Source organism: Eulemur rufifrons, chromosome 21, assembly GCF_041146395.1.
Source record: "Eulemur rufifrons isolate Redbay chromosome 21, OSU_ERuf_1, whole genome shotgun sequence".
Classification (NCBI taxonomy): domain Eukaryota; kingdom Metazoa; phylum Chordata; class Mammalia; order Primates; family Lemuridae; genus Eulemur; species Eulemur rufifrons.
In genome coordinates this window covers 18231309-18255067 of record NC_091003.1, presented here as the reverse complement: position 1 = coordinate 18255067, position 23759 = coordinate 18231309, and the positions used below count along the sequence as shown (strand labels likewise).

The following is a 23759-nucleotide window of genomic DNA, read 5'->3' as shown; positions in this document are numbered from 1 at the left end:
CCACACCCGGCTAATTTTTCTATTTTTTTTTGTAGAGACAGGGTCTCGCTGTTGCTCAGGCTGGTCTGGAACTCCTGCGCTCAAGCAATCCTCCCACCTTGGCCTCCCAGAGTGCAAGGATTACAGGCATGAGCCACCACGCCCAGCCTCCATATACCATTATGAATCAATTGTAAGAACTGTTTAACAATTCTTATTAAAACCAAAGATTGATCCAAAGAAGATATACAAATGGCAACAAGCACATGAAAGTATGTTTAACAGCATTAGTCATTAGGGAGATGCAAATCAAGACCACAATAAGGTACCACTTCACACCTACTAGGATAATGTTGGCGTGGATGTGGAGAGACAGGAACACTCATACACTGCTGGTGGGACTGTAAACTAGTGCAACCCCTGTGGAAAGCAATGTGGAGATACCTTAAACAGATTCAAGTAGACCTACCATTCGATCCAGCAATCCCATTATTGGGCATCTACCCAGAAGAACAAAAGTCATTCTATAAAAAAGACACCTGCACCCGAATGTTTATAGCAGCACAATTCACAATTGCAAAGATCTGGAAACAACCCAAATGCCCATCAATTCATGAATGGATTAGCAAAATGTGGTATATGTATACCATGGAATATTACTCAGCTATTAGAAATAATGGCAATATGGCATCTCTTTGATTCTCCTGGAGAGAGCTGGAACCCATTCTATTAAGTGAAGTATCCCAAGAATGGAAAAATAAGCAACACATGTACTCACCAGCAAACTGGTTTTCCTGAGTGCACATTTGGAAATAACACCAATTGGATATCGGACAGAGGTGGGGGCTGGGGGGAGGGGATGGGTGCATACCTACATGATGAGTGCGATGTGCACTGTCTAGGGAATGGACACACTTGAAGCTCAGACTCGGGGGGATGGGGAGGCATGAGTAATATATATAACCTGAACTTTTGTACCCCCATAATGAGCTGAAAAAAATAAATAAATATAACTTTCAAAAAAAATAAAAAATGGAAAATAAAGTGTTGGTGAGGTTATAGAGAAATTAGAACCCTTGTAAATTGCTGATAGGAATGCAAATGGTACAACTGCTATAGAAAAAAAAGTTTGACAGTTCCTCAAAAAGGTAATCACAGAATTACTATACAACCCAGCAATTCTGTACCTAGACCCAAAAGAAGTAAAAGCAGGTACTAAATACATGTACACACATGTTCACAGCAGCATTATTCACAATAACCAAAAAGTAGAAATAGCCCAAATATTCAACAATGAATGAATGGATAAATTGTAATGTACACAAAGAAATATTCAGCAATAAAAAAGAATGAAGTACAACTATTAATACAATGTGCATGAACCTCAAAAACATTATGCTAAGTAAAAGAAACCAGACAGAAAAAATCACATATGATTCTATTTATATGATATTCCAGAATAGGTAAATCCATAGGGACAGAATGCAGATTGGTGGTTGCCAGGGGCTGATAGAAGGAGGAAATAGGGAGAAACCTTAATGGGTATGAGATTTCCTTTTGGAGTGGTGAAAATGTTTTGGAACTAGATAAAGGTGGCAGTTGCACAACACTGTGAATGTACTAAATCCCACTTTTACTTTAAAATGATTAATTTTATGTAATGTCTATTTTACCTATTTTTTTAAATGCAGAAATTTTTTAAATAATTTTTTTAAAACCCAAGGTTGAAATCAAATAAATGTCAAAGAACTTACAAGATGCCACATCAGGACAGGCTCAATGGCCCACACTTATAATCCTAGCACTCTAGGAGGCCAAGGCAAGAGAACTGCTTGAGCTCAGGAGTTCGAGACCAGCCTGAGCAAGAGCGAGACCCGTCTCTACTAAAAATAGAAGAATTAGCCGGCCATCCTGGTGTGCCTGTCATCCCAGCTACTTGGGAGGCTGAGGCAGGAGGATCTCCTTAGCCCAGGAGTTTGAGGTTGCAGTGAGCTATGATGATGGCATTGTACTCTATCTGGAGCAACAGAACAAGACTCTAGCTCAAAAAAAAAAAAAAAAAAAGTGCCACATCAAAGAATTCTCTGAAATTTTAGTGGACTATTCAGACTGTTGTTTTATTTACCCAATTTGGTTTTACTTCAATTTCTAAGGAAGCAGCCATTAATTTATTAATTTTGACATTAAAATGACATTAACATAATGCCTTATAGATGTGTTATATTTTTGTCTGTGAGAGTAGTATTCCATAGTTTTTCCACCCTCAACACTCTGAACATCTGAACAATACCACATAATGCATTGAGAATAGTGGCTCACTCTAGCAGTGATTCTCAAACAGCAAGACATATCTACCTAACAAGGTATATTAGAATACCTCAAGGAAAATGAAAGAACACGTTTAAATTTCAAAATACCCCAGATCATTCTGATCCCTCTCCCCTCCTCACTCCCACCTGTCATTCCCACCTGGCCCAACCTCTGCTATCAATCTTGAAAACCACTGATCAAAAATTATATATATTTCAGTGCAAAAAAAAAAATGAAGTAGAAACAAATATGTTTGTGTATTATTTGGAGGAGAAAAGATAGGGAAGTGACCAATAGCCCTCATCAGATTCTCAAGGAGCAATATAACCACCTGCTAAAGGTCAAATTCTCTGCTATGTTTGAAGAGGCTCATCCATATACAGTACAGTACTCCAGGTTACCAACTTACTAATCCATAGCAGAGAAAAACTATTAATCAAGCCTGGAAGACAAGAGAAACAATATACCTAGGTAATATATGGCTATGCTCTGTATGTTTCCAGAAAAAGAAAATTAAGAACAATTTTAATCTGTCAAAATTTCCATACAAAATTAAATTGCCCAAAATGTACCAAAGATGACACTTTATGATACCTGAAAGGAAAGTTACAGAATTAATAAGATATGGTGCTTGGAGTGGTTAGTCCTAAAGTGCTAAAACACTATCAAAAGGGATTCCTTGATTATACATTTTGATATGCTCTTAACACATATATTCACATAATCCATCTTTCAAAGAACTGGATCTAATCCAGGAGTTCCCAAATGAAAAACAGCTATGATAGAATCTATACGTCCTAGCCAACTCCTGGAAATGCCATAAGAGTATAAAAATAACTCTTTACTAAGTGCTTACTAATTTCAAATTTTGTTTTGAGATTACATTTCACAAGTCATAACTGAGAGCAACTGATTCAGATTTAGAAAAGTACATTTACTATTAAACATGTTAAAAATAGAAGTGCTGAAATCACTTAAAAAGGAGATGACAATATTTCTCCTGCTATATAATAAAATTATTAATTAATACAATTAGGATAATATGTTTGGATTTTTTTATTAATGGTAAACCTCATCTGGCATTATGGTTCCAGTCGAGGGGATGGGATAAACACTACTCTGGAAAAGAAAAGGCTATGAAATAAAGGGCCTTCCAAACATTAGGAGGAACTAGAAAGCCCACCCCTTTTATCCCTAGTAGGTAAACAAGGGGAAAATCAAATGGGGGTGGGGGATTGCCTAGCTCTGCACATGAAACACTGTCGACCATCACGTAGGATGGCCCTGGGACAATATGGTTTGGGAGGAGGAACGAGAGCCTTAGCAGAGGCAGGCAGCAAGTAAACGAGTTTGGGTCAGTACCCATGGCCTCCATATATGGAGAAGATCCAGAAGTTCCATACTCCTAAAGCACAGAGAAACCCGTTCCATCTAAGTAGTCAAAACAGTTCAGAACAAGTCTAAGAAGCTCCCCAGAGAAGATACTACTGAGGCCCAATGACTGGTGCACAATTCCAAGACATTTTCTACCACCATCACAAAAATCACAAAGGGACCAACCCTATAGCACTTAAACAGCATCTGGAGGCACAGCAGGGGAAAGAAGAAAGAGAGGATGTCTGAAAGGCTGAGCATATACCTAAGAGAAGCTGAATTAATTCCCTAATGAGACAGATGTGAATTGTCAGGTTTAAGCTATCTAATACCCTGAACCTCTCTTTGCCTACTACTACTGGGTAAGATGCTTGTGAGAAAGATCAGAGCCATTACAAAAAATAAGGAAGCTATATTTTCTTTGAACTTTGAATTTTGGAAATTTTCAACCTTGCTATGTTAAGTTTATTGATTTGTCTTTCATTTCCACTAAAAAAAAAAATCAACAAAGATTCAAAAATATTATCATTAATATCATCAGATAAGACACTGCATCCATAAAACAAGACAGAGTGATTTTAAAAATAAAAAAGAAGAGAAATGAAAAGATTCTTGGAAAACAGAAAGAAGATAGCAGAAATAAGAAACTCAATAAAATGATTGGAAGATAAAACAGAAAATATCCTACAAAGCAGAGCAAAAAGACAAAATCACAGAAATGGAAAAGAAAAAAACTAGAGTCAGTCCAGGAGGTCTAGTATCTGTATAAAAGAAGTGTCACAAAGAAAATTAAGAAAAAAAAATTCAAGAGGAGAAAATCAACAATAATTAAATAGAATTGATAACATGAGTTTCCAGATTGAAACAGATCATCAAAGACTGAATATAGTACACTCAATATAAAATATATCATCAAGAAATTTCATAACTCTGTGAATAAAAACAAAATGTTTTAAAACTTCCATATGAAAAAAACAGGTTTCATATAAAACTGCAGTCCCCAACCGGTACAGTCCCTGGCCTGTTAGGAACCAGGCCGCACAGCAGGAGGTGAGCGGCAGACAAGTGAGAGAAGCTTCGTCTGTATTTACAGCCACTCCCCATGCCTCCCATCACTGCCTGAGCTCTGCCTCCTGTGAGATCAGCGGCAGCACTGGATTCTCACAGGAGCACGAACCCTACTGTAAACCGCATGCAAGGGATCTAGGTCGTATGCTCCTTGTGAGAATCTAATGCCTGATGACCTGAGGTGGAGCTGAGGCAGTGATGCTAGCGCTGGGGAGTAGCTGCAAATACAGATTATCATTAGCAGAGAGGTTTGACTGCACAGAGACCATAATAAATCAATTGCTGAAGACTCATATCAAAACCCTATCAGTGAGAGGCAAGTGACAATGTAATAATAACAGAAATAAAGTGCACAGTAAATGTAATGCACTGGAATCATCCCAAAACCATCCCCACCCTCACCCCCCTGGTCTGTGGAAAAATTATCTTCCATGAAACCAGTCTCTGGTGCCAAAATGGTTGGGGACCTCTGGTATAAAAGATTATGATTCAGAATGGCTTCATAATGAGAAGACCAACCCAGGCAGAAACCAAGCAAAATTCTAAGGGAAAATTATTTCTAACCTAGCATTCTATAATAAGTGAAAATATCAAGTGCCAGGAAGAAGAAAAAGGTATTTTTAAGACTTGCAGGGTTTCCATTTACTTCCCATCTATCCTTTGTCAGGAAGCTGCTGGAGAAAGTACACCACCAAAATAAGGGAATGAATGAAGAATGAAGACATGGAATCAGAAATCAGGATTCAACATAAAATACAGGCAAAGGGAAATTTCAGACTGATGAGGAAGGGAGATGTCAAGATAACAACTGAGCATAAGGGGAAAGAGCAACCAGTACTTACTAACACCAGTCAGAAGAGATGACCTCAAGAAGATGAAATTTACAGAATACTCAATGTGTTTGAAATGTAGTAAGAGGAGATTTAGAGTCTTGGGGGATAATTTGGGAATGAATTAGTGGTAAATACACAGAAAACAAAAAATGGGAAAAATAATTAGTATAATATTAACTCAAAGGAAAACAAAGTTTTATAAGAAAGGAAAAGTAATCATAGTATACCAAATGATTCAGCTGTGAATTGCCTTTTCAGAGTAACATTATACTAATATAAACAATCAATTCTAATCTATACAAAATTATAATATGATATAATTATATTGGGAAAATGGGAATACAGAATGTGTGCCAGAAAAGAGAGAATTAAATCCACATTTTCTGTTGCAGAGAGACAATAGATAATACTTTAAGAAGTAACAGCAAAGGTAGTGATAGTTGCACGACAATGTGAGTATACCTAATGGAACTGTACACTTAAAAATGGTTAAAATTATAAATTTTATGTTCTATACATTTTATCACAATAAAAAAAAGTAAAGCAAAAGCATATGGCAGGTAAATTCCAAAACAAAATGATAAAAGAGTTGAATTTTCTTGCCTCCAAAGATCAAGGGCCAGGCAGGGTGGTATATGCCTGTAATCCCAACTACTTAGGAGGCTGGGGTGGGAGGACTGCTTGAGCCCAGGAGTTCGAGACCAGGCTGGGTAATATTATAGAGAGAGACTCAAAAAAATAAAAGAATTTTTTTAAATGTTTTAAAAAGATCACGGAAATTAGATGGTTGAGGGGAGGCAAGGAGAGGCACTGCAGGGAAGCGCGGGAGTTCCTTGAGCCTCTGAACAAGGTATATGCATAACTTTGACAAAAATGAAAACTATGAATCTGGTAATTTTAAAGGTGGCATTTTTTTTCTGTCTGTATAGATAACTTCTCTTCTCCCTCTGGAGATTGTGTGTGTCTGGAACTTCTGTGGCCAACTTGCCACCAGTCTGAGGACAAGGACAACATAATACGTTCCCTGAACGGATGAACTCAAATTTATATGATCATCTAACTAACATAAGACTTTTAGGTTGTTCACAGACATCTTATTGAAAAATCTTTACCTGTACTTTACATTATTAGGACTTTATATATTAATATTTCTTTGAAATATATATCTAGTTAAACAGATGATGTCAATGCATTGTATGATAAAGTCAGCAATAAGGACACACACAGGGTAATAAAGAATCACAAAGAAGGGACACTCTGTCCAACCATTCCTTCTCTACCATATAATAGGCAATTATATAGGCTGAATGGAAAACTGCACCTTCCTGATTTTCTCATTATAGGGCTGTGTCTTACAATGTGATTCTCCAAATCTTATTAAGCTACCAGGCCATCTTGCACTATCTCTTGACCTCTCTACAAAGATTTCCTTTATGCTATATTCAGTTTATTTTTTCATGAGTCTCATGAATTTACCTACCTAAGACTAATGTCATTTTTATACAAATTTCAAACATAGCTATATTTAAATTAAGTAAATAATTATAAAAATATTTACCAAATGTCAGTAATGTACTAAGATCTAGAAGTAAACTTTCTTTCTACTGAATGCAGAATTACAATTATTTTTATCTGAATCTATACACTTTTCTTTGACAATTCTGGCATAAATTCCTAAAATAATTCATAAAATATGACATTTTGGGAGAAAACCAGTGACTCTTCAGGTTACAGCTATCTATTTCATTCTGAAAGTACTGAAAAGGCTGTCTTAGGAAGCTAAAATCCCAGAGGTTTCAAACTATATCCTTTGGGACTAAATAAAAATTAGCATTTATTCAAATCAAATATTCTCCTTTTATCAATGTTTGACTTACCAAAAGCTCTCTTCCTCAATAAATAGTTAAGAAAAACATTTATACAAAGTAAAGTAAAAACTAATTTTATTTTCATAAGTTTATACATCTCTTGAGATAACTAATACACCCTTGTCACAAAATAGGGACTTGGTAGTAAACTAAACAGTATCAGAAAATTCCAAGGAATCAATAAATAATATGTTGTGATTTAGTGGAGAAAAGTCTAAATAACTAATGGAAGTATTTAAGGAAACTAATTATCATGAGTAATTATCAAACACATACATGCAATTTGAAATTTCAACAGGTAGGAGTATGACACCACTAACAAATGGAATTGAATAATCTGATCTGCAGACAGCACTACAAGAATGTTTCTTCCTTTTGTCACATGGTTTATTTTCATACATATCTGTGTTACTTGGCATTCTCTTCAAATAAATCATGTATCTGTAAGCACAATACACTGATATATGTGGCATCTCAAGTATCTGAGACAAGGCATGAAACAGAGGTAAGAACTTAATAGACTTTTCCCCCCAAAATATTAATGGGGTACAAATGCTTTTGTGACATGGATACCTTTTATCATGCTTAAATTGGGGCCGGGTGTGGTAGCTCATGCATATAATCCCAGCACTTTGGGAGGCTGAGACAGGAGGACTGCTCGAGGCCAGGAGTTGGAGACCAGCCTGAGCCAGAGTAAGACCCCGTCTCTACAAAAAATAGAAAAATTAGCCTGGCATAGTGGCGTGCACCCACAGTCCCAGCTACTTGGGAGGCTGAGGCAAGAAGATTGCTTGAGCCCAGGAGTTTGAGGTCACAGTGAGCTATGATAACTAATGCCACTGCACTCTACCCTGGGCAACAGAGCACCACCCTGTCTCAAAATAAAGAAATATAAATATAAAAAATATATATATAATGCTTAAGTCAGGCTTTTAGTGTGCCCATCACCCGAACAGTATTCACTGTTCCCCGACAGTTTTTATTTATAGCTTTTTGAAAAAATGTATTACTTAAAACATTTTGGCAAGTACAATGTCTTTAATCTCAAAATAATATTAATTTAGTTCCTTTTTAAAAAAATAAAGTAATATTATTGTAATAATTTTATAGCCTTTATTATAAAGGAAATATTCATACCTATAATTACTGCCCATTTTGCTCAGCTAAAAATAGATGGTTACTGTACAAGTTTTCTAATTTATCTTATCTGAATATATTAGGAATGATTAACTGACCAAGTTCTGTCTGGTGTTGGGACTTAGAATGCCTTAAATATTTGCTACAGCATTAAGAGGTGACAAGGAGAAGAAGATTCCAAAAAGGAATCCAGAAGGAAAAATGTTTGTTTCTTAGTGCCACCAAGAACATATAATGGAGTATAAAAGTTCCATATTTCAAACACAGAACAGCCTTAAAATTACACACAAATTATGTCTCACAGAGGGTAAGTAAAATGAACTAAGTAATCCAAGATGTTGAAAATTCTTTCATATTTCTTTCAAGGAAGACCTGATTGGTAAAAGCACTCTATAAAAAACAGTCTAACGGCTGTAACTGTGTATTATTTAAGGAGGATTGAGGAAAGGCACCATCTAGTTATTTTTTAATATCAAATTAGTAAACGTAAACGTGCAAATGAGAAAAGGAGATTGAAATCCATTAAATGATATATGTTGAATTTCAGGATAACCCTACATGACTAGAAAACTAGCGAATCCCAAAAAATCCATTAAACAGTTTTATGTCTGAAAAACTGGAATGCATCTTTTTTACAAATTAAAGACAGATTGTAAAGAAGGGTTAGAGTTGGAAAGTTCCCTGCTCATCAAATTAAAAACAAGAGTCCTATTCATAAAAAAAAAAAAAAAAAAAATACTTATGTGGTCAAGTCACATTCTTTGTTCTAAAGTTTTTATATGCAACTTGGGGTGAGCATTTTACTTGTGATTCATAAAGAAAAATGGTCAGTGTAACAGGGACTCCTAGAGCACATAGGTGCATTCCAGGTGATAAGTAGCAATTTCAGATACCATAGAAAAGGAGGAAACACAGCCTTAGTACCCAGAGGAAAGAGTATGTTCACATGATCAACAGCTGTACTTGATTAAAAAGAAATACCAGGTTAGGCTGATGGCAGTTCTTCCATAGTTACATGACGACACAAATGAGAAATGCTACATTTCTCACAGCCTGTTGCCTAGTGATCTCAATGCCCGCTCCCTTATCCACCCCCGCAATGCAACCACCTCAGTGTTCTTTTCATTTCACAAAATCACTTTTTTAAAAGAACATCATGAAAAAAACAAAGCAAGTGCAAATAAAAGATCAGTTTCACTTATAATTCATGTTCATTTTCACTTTCACAAGCATAATAAGATACAAACTGAAGTTTTCTCTTTAATAATTAAGTAGTTACGAATGTGTACAGTACTACTTTAAATAGATTAAATTGTGCTGGAACAGAATTCCTGCCTTCTGAGGACTGAAAGTTAAAATGCAGGATAAAAAGCAGATGACAAATGTAACACATCTTTCTTCCTTAAAATTGGCTGTGCAGTACACCAGAAGGTTAATATACAATGTAGTGCTATGGAAACAACACAGTTTTATTGAACTGTGAACTAAAGAGTTACATTAAATACCCACAATTCCTTGTGAAAAAATCTCTTTGTTTTTCTGCTTGTCAGCATCTGCATTTTACAGCTGCTTCTTTCAGTATGGACTCGTCTTGCAGAAGTTCAGGAACTTAAAGTATTAATATCCAGGAGCTTTAAAAAATCATAGCATTAATAACTTACACAGATGGAGTAAAACAGTCACAGCATTCCTGACTATAAGCTGAACAGAAAATAAATCTAACAACTGGAGATGACTTTTTACAGAATATAAACATAAAAATATCTCTTTCAACTTGGCAAGAGCATTTATACCTGCAAAATTCTTTTAAACCTAAACAGTAGATGGGTTAATATCAGGTCTAACATCACAAGAAACTGTTTCTCAATCATTTATTCTTTCCTCTTAATAATAAAAGTAAAGACCATGTTTTTTCCTTCTGAAATACTCAGCCTGATGCAAAAAGCAAAATTTCCAGCAGTATTCCATTTCTTTCGTTCAATGTGGTTCCTTTTCTTCCTCAGCCATAGTGCAACATAATGACAAAAGTAGCTCCTGCCTCTCCTGACACCACCCTTGCTCCTGCTGCTCATTCAAAGTATTCCTCATTTCAAGGCAGCTCCAGCTTCTCCCCAGGAACCCAAGACTCTGCAGGTTAACAATATGAGCTCTGTAGCATCACCCCCTCTGCTTCCCTGTCCAACCCAGCTAACTCTGGTGTAATTCCAATCTGTCTCTTTCATTTTTTTAATATCTTGAATCCAGATCAGCGCTGTCCAATAGAACTTTATGTGATAATGAATATTTTATATCTGAGCCAACTATAATAATATGGTAGCCATTAGTCACATATTGCTATTCAATGTTTGAAATGTAGTTAATGTGAGTGAGGAACTGTTTTTTTTTTATATTTTATTTCATTGTAATTAACTTGAATCTAAATTTAAATAGCTACATACAACAAGTACCAACTACTGGACAGTGCAGCTCTAGATCAAAAGTGCTTTTATTCCTACCAGAAATGATTTACTTTATCCTTCAGATGATGGAGAGTTACTAAAAAGTTGGATTTACATTTCAGAAAGCTTTACATTTAGAAAGCTCTCTCTGGCTGCTTTGTGGGAGAATGATTTCAGGGACTGGGAAGAAAAAGCAAATGCTGAAGGTCTGAAAAGTGCTCATCAGATGTGGCAATTGGGAGATCACTGGTAAACTCAGACTGAGAAGTTATAGGAAAGTACTGGGAGCAGAAACCTAGACTGGAAGTAATGAGTACAAATATAGACCATTCTTTCAAGAAGTCTGACTCTGAAGGAAGAAAGTGGGGAATGAACATCATGGAGAAATTATCTTGTGCTAGAATTTGAAATAAGGACATTCACATTAACTTACTCCATTTAACTTAACATAATCCTCAAAACAAATTTGTAGTAAACCTTATCTCCATTTTATTGAAATTAAGCCTCAGAGGGGCTAAGTGATTTGGCAGGGAACATCCTGCTGGGGCTGGGATTATAAAACTGGGTCTTTTTCATGCCAAAACTCATTCTCTTAAAGGTCAACATAGAGAGAAATGTAGGATTGAAGTAGTAAAGGATCTGTGGAATGATTAAAGACATAAGAGAGTGAGAGAATAATTGATGGGGCAAGGCTCTGGAAAAGATAAGTAGAAATGGAACTCAGAGTCCAGGCAAGACATATTAACCTTGCATGGGAGGAGGACAATCACTTCCTCTGAGATGGAAAGACAGAAATCAAGTGAGTATAAATGTACATATATTTATAGTACACGGGGTTTACGGGATGACAGGAAATAGATGAAATTAAAACCTGATCTTTGTTTTCCCTGTAAAGCAGAAAGCAAGACCCTGTGTGACAAGATGAAAGCAAAAAGGAAAGTTTACAGATGGTATTTTGACCTAGCCACTATGGGAAACAAGGGAGGAATGGACCTCATACCAGAAAAACTACTGCCCTTTTATCATCAGTCCTTGGATGTTTTTTTTTTTTTTTAATTTCAAAATATTAAGGTGGTACAAATGTTTTAGTTACATAGCTTGAGTCAGGACTATGAAAGTGAGCCCATCAGCGGAGTAGTGTTCATTGTACCTATTAGGTAGGTTTTTGCCCCTCCCCTCGTCCTCCCTCTCCCCTGCTTGATTTCCAATGACTTTTACTTCCCCCTGTGCACTTGTATGCCCATCAGTTAGTTCCAATTTATTAGAGAGTACATGTGGTGCTTGTTTTTAGTCCTTGGATCTTGATGTTTAATAAAGTTGGGTATCTGTTTATAAAGCTGGGTATCTGAAACTTTCAAAGCATGTATAGAAAGTGCTTAAACCAATGTTCTCTTGTGTGAATCAAAATTCTTTTCATACTCATACAGTTCTCAGCTATATTTTTTTCAAAAATAATACAAAGATATAAGAGTGTCACTTTCCACTGGAATTACTACAAATTAGAGGAAACTAAGTGTGATTAATAATTTTATAATTAGGCCGGGCATGGTGGCTCACGCCTGTAATCCTAGCCCTCTGGGAGGCCGAGGCAGGTGGATCGCTCGAGGTCAGGAGTTCAAGACCAGCCTGAGCGAGACCCTGCCTCTACTAAAAATAGAAAGAAATTATCTGGCCAACTAAAAATATATATAGAAAAAAAAAAAATTAGCTGGGCATGGTGGCGCATGCCTGTAGTCCCAGCTACTCAGGAGGCTGAGGCAGGAGGATTGCTTAAGCCCAGGAGTTTGAGGTTGCTGTGAGCTAGGCTGATGCCACGGTACTCACTCTAGCCCGGGCAACAAAGTGAGACTCTGTCTCAAAAAAATAAATTAATAAATAATAACAATTTTATAATTAATAATGTTGGCCAGGCACAGTGGCTCATGCCTGTAATCCTAGCACTCTGGGAGGCCAAGGCAGGTGGATCACTCAAGGTCAGGAGTTCGAGACCAGCCTGAGGAAGAGCAAGACCCCCGTCTCTACTAAAAATAGAAAGAAATTATCTGGCCAACTAAAAATACATATAGAAAAAAAAAAATTAGCTGGGCATGGTGGCGCATGCCTGTAGTCCCAGCTACTCGGGAGGCTGAGGCAGTAGGATCGCTTAAGCCCAGGAGTTGGAGGTTGCTGTGAGCTAGGCTGACGCCACGGCACTCACTCTAGCCCAGGCAACAAAGAGAGACTCTGTCTCAAAAAATAATAATAATAATAATTTTATAATTAATAATGCTAAAACCATGCATTTGTAGCACAATTTAATTTTTTATAAAGAACTTTCAAAACAAAAAAAAGAACTTTCAGATCTATTATCTTGAATCCTGAACTCTAAAAGAATCCTCCTAATTTAAACAAACATTCAAAGTCAAATGGTTTTTAAACCTCTAAAGTATTATTGATTTTCCCTAAAGTAGAAAAAAATAAATACTTACAAAAACGCTGCTACTAAGAGTAAAATGTAATCTAAAATATGTATAAATCTGTGACCTTCAGTAATGGAACATTACACTGTCTGTCATCAGTAACTATAATTTACCTTTAAATGCCATTTAAGCTTGGCTATGATAAGAACAAAGTTTAAAATTTTAAAATACCATAAATAATTTGTGGCTTCCACTTAGGATTTAGAATGCTGGAAATAGGGCTGCTCCCACCCTTACAATACAAAAGAGATAGATAATCTGAACAAGTACAACTTTTCTAGGAAACCCCAGAGAGCTAAAGTTGCAGGACAACCAATGACCCTGAAATTTAAAGACAGGTATCTCCAAGGAGAAACAGGGAGCAAGCACTTATTTACCTGGAGCAGACACCACTTGCTATATACCTGGTAGAAAAAAAATTCAGCTAAAATGTGTAACAAATCACTAAAGCCAAGTATGGGCCAGCATAAGAGCAGCAACTTCTTTCTTTAAAAGGATGACAGGTTCAATGACATACAATAGCAATGACATACAAAGGTATTTTCCTTTGCTCTACAAGTAAAAGTCTATCTAGTATTCATGTCCACAGAAAGTCAACATTCAGTCAAATCAGACCATCAGAACCTCAAGTGCTACTTTGCTGGCTATGTATCTACAAGATACCTGATTCTGATAGCCAATTTTGTTATAACATTTCAATCTATGCCTCAATAGGAAAATACCCCTTTCTGCTATATCATCTTATCTAACACCGCTCCTGTTGTTAGTTATTACCATATAGAACTCCAGGCTGCCAAGGCTGGACAACAAATTCTCTTTTGCTAGGCCAAACTCTAGAACAAAGATTGATTACTAATGACATACCTGAGGGAATTCCTGTATATACCAGGAATCCACTAAATATCTCCAATAACAAAGGCTCTCCAAGAAGCTGGACAGTACATAGATCAATTTGTCTTCACAGATGAAATCAACCCTTCTCCTTTACGCTACTTTCTCTCCAGAAAGAATCATGGAGATTGAACTCTATCAAACACCAACCAGCACCCTAACATTATGTAATGCTTTATACACAAGGAGGGAACAGACCCAAAGAATACACCTGAGAAACTTACTCTGACTTCATCTGGCCCTGCACTGTACTCTCCCATGAAGTTTAGATTCTAAACTTCTACTACCTAAGACACTGGTGTCAGTCATTTTCTCATGGCTCATCTCCCTATTTACAGAAGAAAACACAAGATGTGATATAATGAAAAATATATGTTTGGTCTTTGTCTCTTATTCATGATACATGACTCCTTGACCCCTTGGAATTTCCTGAGATAGGAGCATTATTTGTTATTCATAACTAGCCTCTGAGTTTATGCTAATAGGGTGACTCTGAGAGGACTCCTAGATAGCTTCAAGATGGGGGCTGGTTGCCAGAAAGACTAAGCCTTGATTAGAGGGTTGCAACTTACAAACCCACCCCAAACTCCAGGGAGGAGAGAAAGGGGCTAGAGATTAAGCTCAATCACCAGTGGCCAATGATTTAATCAATCATGCCTATATAATTAAGCCTCCTATAAAAATCCCTAAACAACAGGGCTCAGAAAGCTTCCAAGTTGGTGAACATGTCAAGGTGCTGGAAGGGTGGTGCTTCCAGATGCGGCATGGACGCTCCATGCCACGCCTTGTCCTATGTATCTCTTCCATTTGGTTGTTCCTAAGTTGTATCCTTTATAATAAACTGGTAAATGTAAAGTGTTTTCCTGAGTTCTGTGAGTAATTCCAGCAAATCATCAAACCTGAGGAGGGGTTCGTGGGAATCGCCAAAGTTACAGCCAGTTGGTCGTAAGTACTGGGACTTGTGACTGGCATCTGAAGAGGAACAGTCTTGTGGAACTAAGCCCTTAACCTGTGGTGACTGTGCTAACTTTGGGCAGTTAGTATAACACACCATGTAGTTGATGGCAGAAAAAACAACTGTGATGAGGGTAGGAGTCAAGTTTACTCATCTCAAAGAACCATGCTATGAAAGAATACCAGCTGCATAAGATGTCCCGGGACCCAGCCTCATGAATCCCTAGCACATTAGACTGTACTTCCCCTGTCCCCTGCCAATGACAACTATCTTAATACTGAATTTCTAGCTCTCCAACTTGGTTCCTAACCTAGAAATGTTTGCTATTCATCCTTTATTTTGATATTGAATTAACTGCACTCTTTCCTTACCCTTGTCCTAACACTGATATCTCTCCTTATTTACTCATTTCTTAGCTGTTGTCACAGATTCCGAAAAACTGCTAGCATAAAGGCTTCCGGAGGGAATTCCTACATATGTGTAACATTTAAAAAAGTAGTAGAGGCTAGGTGCAGTGTCTCACACCTGTAATCCTAGCACTTTGGAAAGCCAAGGCAGACGGATCAATTGAAGCCAGGAGTTCTAGATCAGCCTGGGCAATATAGTGAGATCCCATTTCTACAAAACAATATATATTTTTTAATTGTCCAGGCATGGTAGTGCACACCTGTAGTCTAGCTACTTGGCAGGTTGAACCAGGAGGATCACTTATGCACCACTGCACTCTAGCCCTGGAAACAGAGTAAGACACTGTTTCTTAAAAAAAAAAAAAAAAAAGTAGTAGATACAAGAATTATACAAAAGAATGAAAGAAAGGCCGGGCGCGGTGGCTCACGCCTGTAATCCTAGCACTCTGGGAGGCCGAGGCGGGTGGATCGCTCGAGGTCAGGAGTTCGAGACCAGCCTGAGCAAGAGCGAGACCCCGTCTCTACTAAAAATAGAAAGACATTATATGAACAACTAAAAATCTATATAGAAAAAATTAGCCGGGCATAGTGGCGCATGCCTGTAGTCCCAGCTACTCGGGAGGCTGAGGCAGTAGGATCGCTTAAGCCGAGGAGTCTGAGGTTGCTGTGAGCTAAGCTGATGCCACGGCACTCACCCTAGCCTGGGCAACAAAGTGAGACTCTGTCTCAACAAAAAAAAAAAAAAAAAAAAGAATGAAAGAAATATAAAAGTGTCGTGAAAGCTAAGGGAAGAGAAAGTTTCCAGAAGAATAGAGCAGTTATAAATAGTATAAAATACTATCACTGGAATTAAAATTATATGAGTATACCATTAACCCCAAAGAAAACTAACTGTAAAAATCTAAAACAAAAAACAAGAAGCCAAATATACCCACTCTCTCATACCACAAAAAAGGACTTAACCACCAAGAAGTTGACGGCTACCTAACAATAACAATGCTATGGAAAATCATACATTAAAAGTTTACTATATGAGCTTCTGCACAACAAAGGAAACAATTAACAAAGGGAAGAGAGAACCCACGGAATAGGAGAAAATATTTACAAACTACCCATCTGATAAGGGATTAATAACTAGAGTATATAAGGAGCTCCAACAACTCGATAGGGAAAAAAATCAAATAATCTGATTAAAAATGGGCACAGGATTTGAATAGACATTTCTCAAAAGAAGAAATACAAATGGCCAACAGGTATATGAAAAAATGTTCAACATCACTAGTCATTAGAGAAATGCAAATCAAAACTACAATGAGATTATCATTTTACCCCAGTTAAAATGGCTTTTATCAAAAAGACAGGCAATAAGGAATGCTGGTGAGCATGGGGAGAAAGGAGAACCCTCATATACTGTTGGTGGGAAGGTAAGTTAGTGCAACCACTATGGAGAACAATATGGATGTTCCTCAAAAGACTGAAAACAGAACTACCATATGACCCAGCAATCCCACTGCTAGGTACATATCCAAAAGAAGAGAATTCAGCATGTTGAAAAGATATCTGCACTCCCATGTTTATTGTAGCACTATTCACAACAGCCAAGATTTGTAATCAACCTAAGTATCCAATAACAGAAGAATGGATAAAGAAATCGTGGTACATATACACAATGGAATATTATATAGCCATAAAAAAGAGCAAAATCCTACCATTTGCAACATGGATGGAGCTGGAGAACATTATGTTAAATGATATAAGCCAAGCACAGAAAGACAAATCTCGCATGTTCTCACTCATATGTGGAAGCTAAATATTAAAAACAATTGATCTCATGGAGACAGAGAGTAGAATGATGGTTACCAAAGGCTGAGAAAGGTAGCAGGAAGGAGGGGATGAAGTGGAGATGCTTAGTAGGTGCAAAAATATAGTTAGAAAAAATGAACAATATTTGATAGCACAACAAAGTGACTATAGTCAACAATAAGTTATGGTATACTTTAAAATAACCGTAAGAGTAGAATTGGAATTCCTAACACAAAGAAAGGATAAATGCTTGGTGATAGATACTCTAATTACCCTAAATTGATTAATTCATTCATACTCTATGCTTGTAACAAAACATCACATGTACCTATGAATACATATAACTATTCTGTATCCATAATAATTAAAAAGAAAAAAAAAGAAATAAAGGCTTGGAGGGTTAAAAAAAAAAGTTTACTATATGCACATAAAATTCATTTTAAGATTCTGCTGTAGCATGTAGCAGAACTAGAAGAAATAAAAAAAAAATAAAAGAAGAGGAAATAGTATCTAAAGAAGACAAAAAAATAAAGAAAAAAACAATTCATTTAAAAGTACCCATACAATGAATTCCTATCTTTTGGTTAATTATTCTCTTCCAGAGACTATAATCTTTTTTTTTTTTTTTTTTTTTTTTTTTTTTGAGACAGAGTCTCACTCTGTTGCCCAGGCTAGAGTGAGTGCCGTGGCGTCAGCCTAGCTCACAGCAACCTCAAACTCCTGGGCTCAAGCGATCCTCCTGTCTCAGCCTCCCAAGTAGCTGGGACTACAGGCATGCGCCACCATGCCCGGCTAATTTTTTTCTATATATATTTTTAGCTGTCCATATAGTTTCTTTCTATTTTTAGTAGAGGTGGGGTCTCGCTCTTGCTCAGGCTGGTCTCGAACTCCTGAGCTCAAACGATCCGCCCACCTCGGCCTCCCAGAGTGCTAGGATTACAGGCGTGAGCCACCGCGCCCGGCCCAGAGACTATAATCTTTAAGTGATTTTTTTAAGGTAACATTTCAAAAATTATTTATGAGATCCATTTATATAATAGATCTATTATGTATATAATAAATGCAACCCTCCAATTCTTACCTAGCATTCCTAAACCCTACAAGATAAAACTACCGGTCTCCTATCTTTCAAGCTCTAGTTTATCCAAATACTCTTGTACAATCTTAGTGACCTTTCCCTGTGTTAAATAAAATTTATAGGAGGCCATTGATTTGGGCTGAGCTCCTGTAGTAGGCCCCAACAGACCAAACCAAAATGGAGTCACTCATGCTAAAGTTCCACTTCACTAAACTAAAACTAAGTTGTTTATCTGGCTTTCCAAGAAATCAGGAGAGAGAGACAATAGCCAAATCCCCAAACAGGCCAGTAGCAGCCCTTGTGACAAGAAGTCACCTCTGTTTTAACCCTTACAATAAAAGTAACTTTGAAAGGACCAATCCGTTTTTTGTTCCTTGTTTCTGCCTTCTTCAACCTCTTCATGTCTATAATACTGCCCACATTGCAGAGGGGAACTCTCTGAACCTCCTCTGGTTCAGAGGGTTGCCTGATTTATGAATCATTCTTTGCCCAGATAAATTCTGTTAAATTTATTTTGTCTAAAGTTTTTCTTTTATCATCTGAGATTGTTATATGTAAATTCACGGTTATGGAGTCTATGAGGTTTTTGGTAACTTCTTGCAATTATCCCTAGTTGAACTAGAAAAATAACAGGGAACCTGACAATGTTCCTACAACTTCCTATTTCATTTCATGAGGGGTTTTGTTTTGTTTTTTTGTTTTTGAGACAGAGTCTCGCTCCTTCACCCTGGGCAGAGTGCAGTGGTGTCATCACAGCTCACTGAAACCTCAAACTCCTGGGCTCGAGAGATCCTCTTGCCTCAGCCTCCCAAGTAGCTGGGACCAAAATGCCTGGCTAATTTTTTTCTATTTTCAGTAGAAACAGGGTCTCACTCTTGCTCAGGCTGGTCTCAAACTCCTGAGCTCAAGCGATCCTCCTGCCTCGGCCTCCCAGGGTGCTAGGATTACAGGCATGAGCCACTGCGCTCAGCCATGGGCATCTTTCAATTTTTAATCTTACAAGGGGCCTCCATAATATTCTCCATGAAAATTTTAGAACAAATCTGCAAGAAGTCTCAAATTTTCTAGCAATGATGCAAGATATCTGCTTATGTGGTGAATTAGCAGGATCAATGAACTTTTATAAAACAATTACAGAAACTGCAATTTTTTAAATTTTAATTAAGGGATATTTATAGAAAGTTATCAGCAACTTCCATACCCACTTAAACTAAACACACTATTTTCAGGAATGACAGTCACAAAGCATCTTTTGATATCATAAATATTTTTAGTATCTTGACCATGTTCATGCCTAATCGATCCAATGATTTTATTACCTCTGGAGTGCCACCCTCTCTTGTTTATTTCCTATCACTTATTACTCCTCCTCGGTCTCCTTCACTTGTTGTTGGTCTTCGTCCTGTCCTCTGAAGAGTAGACCATCTCCAGACTCAGTCCTTAGACCTCTTCTCTTTTCTGTCTACATCCCCTCCGTAATTCTATCCAATATCATGGTTTAAAATACAAATTTATTTCATATTAGAGCTCAGACCTTTCTCCCAAACTCCAGACTCATATATTTAACTGCCTACTCAACATTTCACTTAGATATCTTTTAGGTGTCTCAAACTCAACATGTCCAAAACTAAACTCCTGATCTTCCCAATCTAACTTTACTACAACCTTTTCCATCTCAGTTGAAGATAAATCTAGGTTATGCTCAAGCAAAACACCTATGAAGCATCCTTGACTTCCTCCAGACTATCAGAAAATACTGTAGCCACTATTTCAAAATATATCTAGAATTTGACCTACTTCTCATCATCTCTCACAAGGATTGTTACAGTGGCCTCCTAACATCCCTCTGTGCTCTGTATCCTTGATCCCCACAGTCCAGACTCACCACAGCAGCCAGAGTAATCCTCTTAAAAGGAAAGTCAGCTCATGTCACTTCTCTGCTCAAAACCCTCTAATGGCTCCATATTTACCTAGTAAAAGCTACAGAGTCCTTACCATGGCTTACAGTGATCTACATGACCTGGTCCTCATTAACTCTCTGAACTAACATCCTTTTATACTTTCCCTTTTGCTTACTCTGCTCCAGCCAAGTGAAACTCCTTCCTTAAATATGCCAGGTACTCTCTTGCCTAAGGGCCTTTGTTTTAGCCGTTCCCTCTGCCTGCAGTGCCCTTCCCCCAGATACCCTTCATGCTTAACTTCCTCACATCCTTTAACCCCTTGCTCAAATAGTACCTTTTGCATTAAACCTACCCTACTCCCATCTCCCACCAGGCAGATCTGAGAAATTTTTTTCCCACAGTACTTATCAATTTCTAATATATCATATTTATTTTGATTATTATTTCTGTTTCGTCTCATTAGAAAACTCTATCTCAGTTGATGGCAACTTTTTCTTTTGGTTCACAGATGTATCCCAAGTGCTTCCAACAGTATTCAGTATATAACAGACACTTAATTAACATCTGTTGAATGAAAGAACCAAACCTCAGGCACCAGTAACTAAGGAATACAACATTGCTAAGAGCCATGAGGCCCTATTTCTTTTTGTTCAATCTAGCCTAATAAATAAATTACAAAACCTACAAGCCCTACAAATGATAAGGCTTGCAATGATAGCTTCAAGCCATCATCAAGCTATCATTGTCTTTTGTTCCTAAGACAAAAGAAATATAAATTTAATTCAAAAGGGACCATACCCCACTACAAATTTTTGGTCTACACATATTACTGAGAGTACATTTATTGTTTGTGGGTAAAATCAAGTTTAGAAGAATTATAGCTTTAGAAAGTAGAACTAAAGTTCAAAGCAATTTTAATGAATCTGTGAAATGGTCCATTTTTAAAAAGAAAAAAAAACCAAGATGACCCTGAAACCACCTTTACAAATTGATAAAGGGGTGCAAGGCAAGAACTGTGGTAAGGGCCTAGCTAAAAATAATAATTAGCCACTGTCCCTGTTTGCATCTCTATAATTGCCACTCTGGAGCCATATACCTGGTGGTCATAAAGACTCTTAGCTTTCTCTGGAGATAACATCACCTTTTTGAAACCTAAGGGTAGATTCTGAGATACCTTCCAGGTCCTGCATTCAGTGGTAACGCTGAGCCACCCAGACCAGTGGCCTATAGCAAGGAACTGACCCAACCGGCCTTATGACCCCCACCTGGTCAGCAAAGAAGACAATTTTTACAAACCTATGGTTCTGCCCCAAACCAAGCCAATTAGTAGACTCAATTGCCTAAGCCAAACTGTCTTTAAAAACATAGTCAGAAGTCTTATCCTGGAGGTTTAAGTATTTTTTTTTTTTTTTTTTTGAGACAAAGTCTCACTCTGTTGTTCAGGCTAGAGTGCCATGGCATCAGTGTAGCTCACCGTAACCTTAAACTCCTGGGCTCAAGCAATCCTTCTGCCTTGGCCTCCTGAGTTGCTTGGACTACAGGCATGTGCCACCATGCCCGGCTAATTTTTTCTATATATTTTTAGATGTCCAGCTAATTTCTTTCAATTTTTTTTAGTAGAGACAGGGTCTTGCTCTTGCTCAGGCTGAGCTTTAAGTATTTTTTAAAGTATTTCCTCACATTCCTCATGACAAAAAACAAAAAAGAACAAAAATTAACCTATGTAACACAAAGCTGTCAATTCTTAGTACAGATGATAGTAATGAGTGTATAATTATCATAACTATACACAGGTGTAAGTAAAGTGTCAACCAAACTTTAGCCAAAGACTGTCTCTCCAAAACTAAACAGTGGAATAGTGTTTTATGATGCTAATCTTTTTAAGCTACCTGAGTTGACAGCATGGCCTAAACCTCCATGGCTGCAGTCCCCAACTCCCAGGCTGTGGACTGGCACTAGTCCCTGGCCTCTTAGGAACTGGGCCAAAGGGCAGGGGGTGAACAGCCGGAGAAAGCTTCATCTGTATTTACAGCCACTCCCCATCCCTCACATCACCGCCTGAGCTCCTCCTCTTGTCAGATCAGCGCCAGCATTACATTCTCATAGTAGCTCGAACCCTACTGTCAACTGTGCATTCGAGGGATCTAGGTGGTGGGCTCCTTATGAGAATCTGATGCCTGATGATCTGAGGTAGAGCTGAGGCAGTGATGCTAGTGCTGGGGAGTTGCTGCAAATAGAGACTATCATTAGCAGAGAGGTTTGTATAATTATTTCATTATATATTACAATGTAATAATAATAGAAATAAAGTACACAATAAATGTAATGCACTTGAATCATCCTGAAACCATCTCCCCTACCCCAGTCTGTGGAAAAATTGTCTTCCATGAAACCGGTCCCTGGTGCCAAAAAGGTTGGAGACCACTGGCATAAACTATACATGTGCTTACTCTAACATTAATATCAGGAAAATACACATGTAGGTTTAAAGATAGAGTAACACAGAAGGAAGAATGGTTTTATACCTTCATATCTCCATAGAGAGTGTAGAATGCCTTACATACAGAATGGGTTTCCCAAAAAAAAGATTAATATAAAACATTCAAATCAAGCCTCAACATCTATCTTGAAATCAGTTAAAATGTTATTTCTCAATTCCATGCAATTTCCAAGAATTAGCAATCAATGAAATAATGTGCATAACCATCTTCTAAAAATAATATCTAACCTATCAGCCTCCACATCTTTGTTACAAAGGAATAAAACCAGTTTTAAGTGTCCATTGTGCTTCAGGAAGCTCTGAAACCAGCATTCCCACTCAGAATTTCCTAAAATTTCACTGGTTCAATGCATTGTGTAAAATAACTCCCAAACACCTTGACAGCAGAAAACTCGTACAAATGGTATCTTCTTGTTTCTGCACTAAGTATCTTTATTTAAAATCTCTCAAGTCTACACAAATCCAGTATTCAGTTACAGCATTTTGTGAGCACTCACTATGTGCTAACAAACTGGGCCTGGAACATATACATCAACAAAGTCTCTGCCCTCAAGAACCTAATAGTCCAGGGATATAGACAGGACTAACAGTCAACTATAACACAATGTGATAAGTCAATACTCAGGATAGGAATAAGGATAGAGTATTAGGCAAGCATGGAGAAAACCTAATGCCCAACTGCTTCACTGTTAAAAACCTTTAAAATTTTCATGCCTTAGGAAAATGCTGTTGCTAATATGTTAATTTTTTTTTAAAAC

General features: G+C 37.4%; 1 protein-coding gene across 1 annotated transcript in view; it reads right to left on the bottom strand.

Moving 5' to 3' along the window:
- The window catches only part of TTC28 (tetratricopeptide repeat domain 28), a 526655-nt gene that overhangs the window by 481838 nt on the left and 21058 nt on the right, over positions 1–23759 (bottom strand). The window lies entirely within an intron of this gene.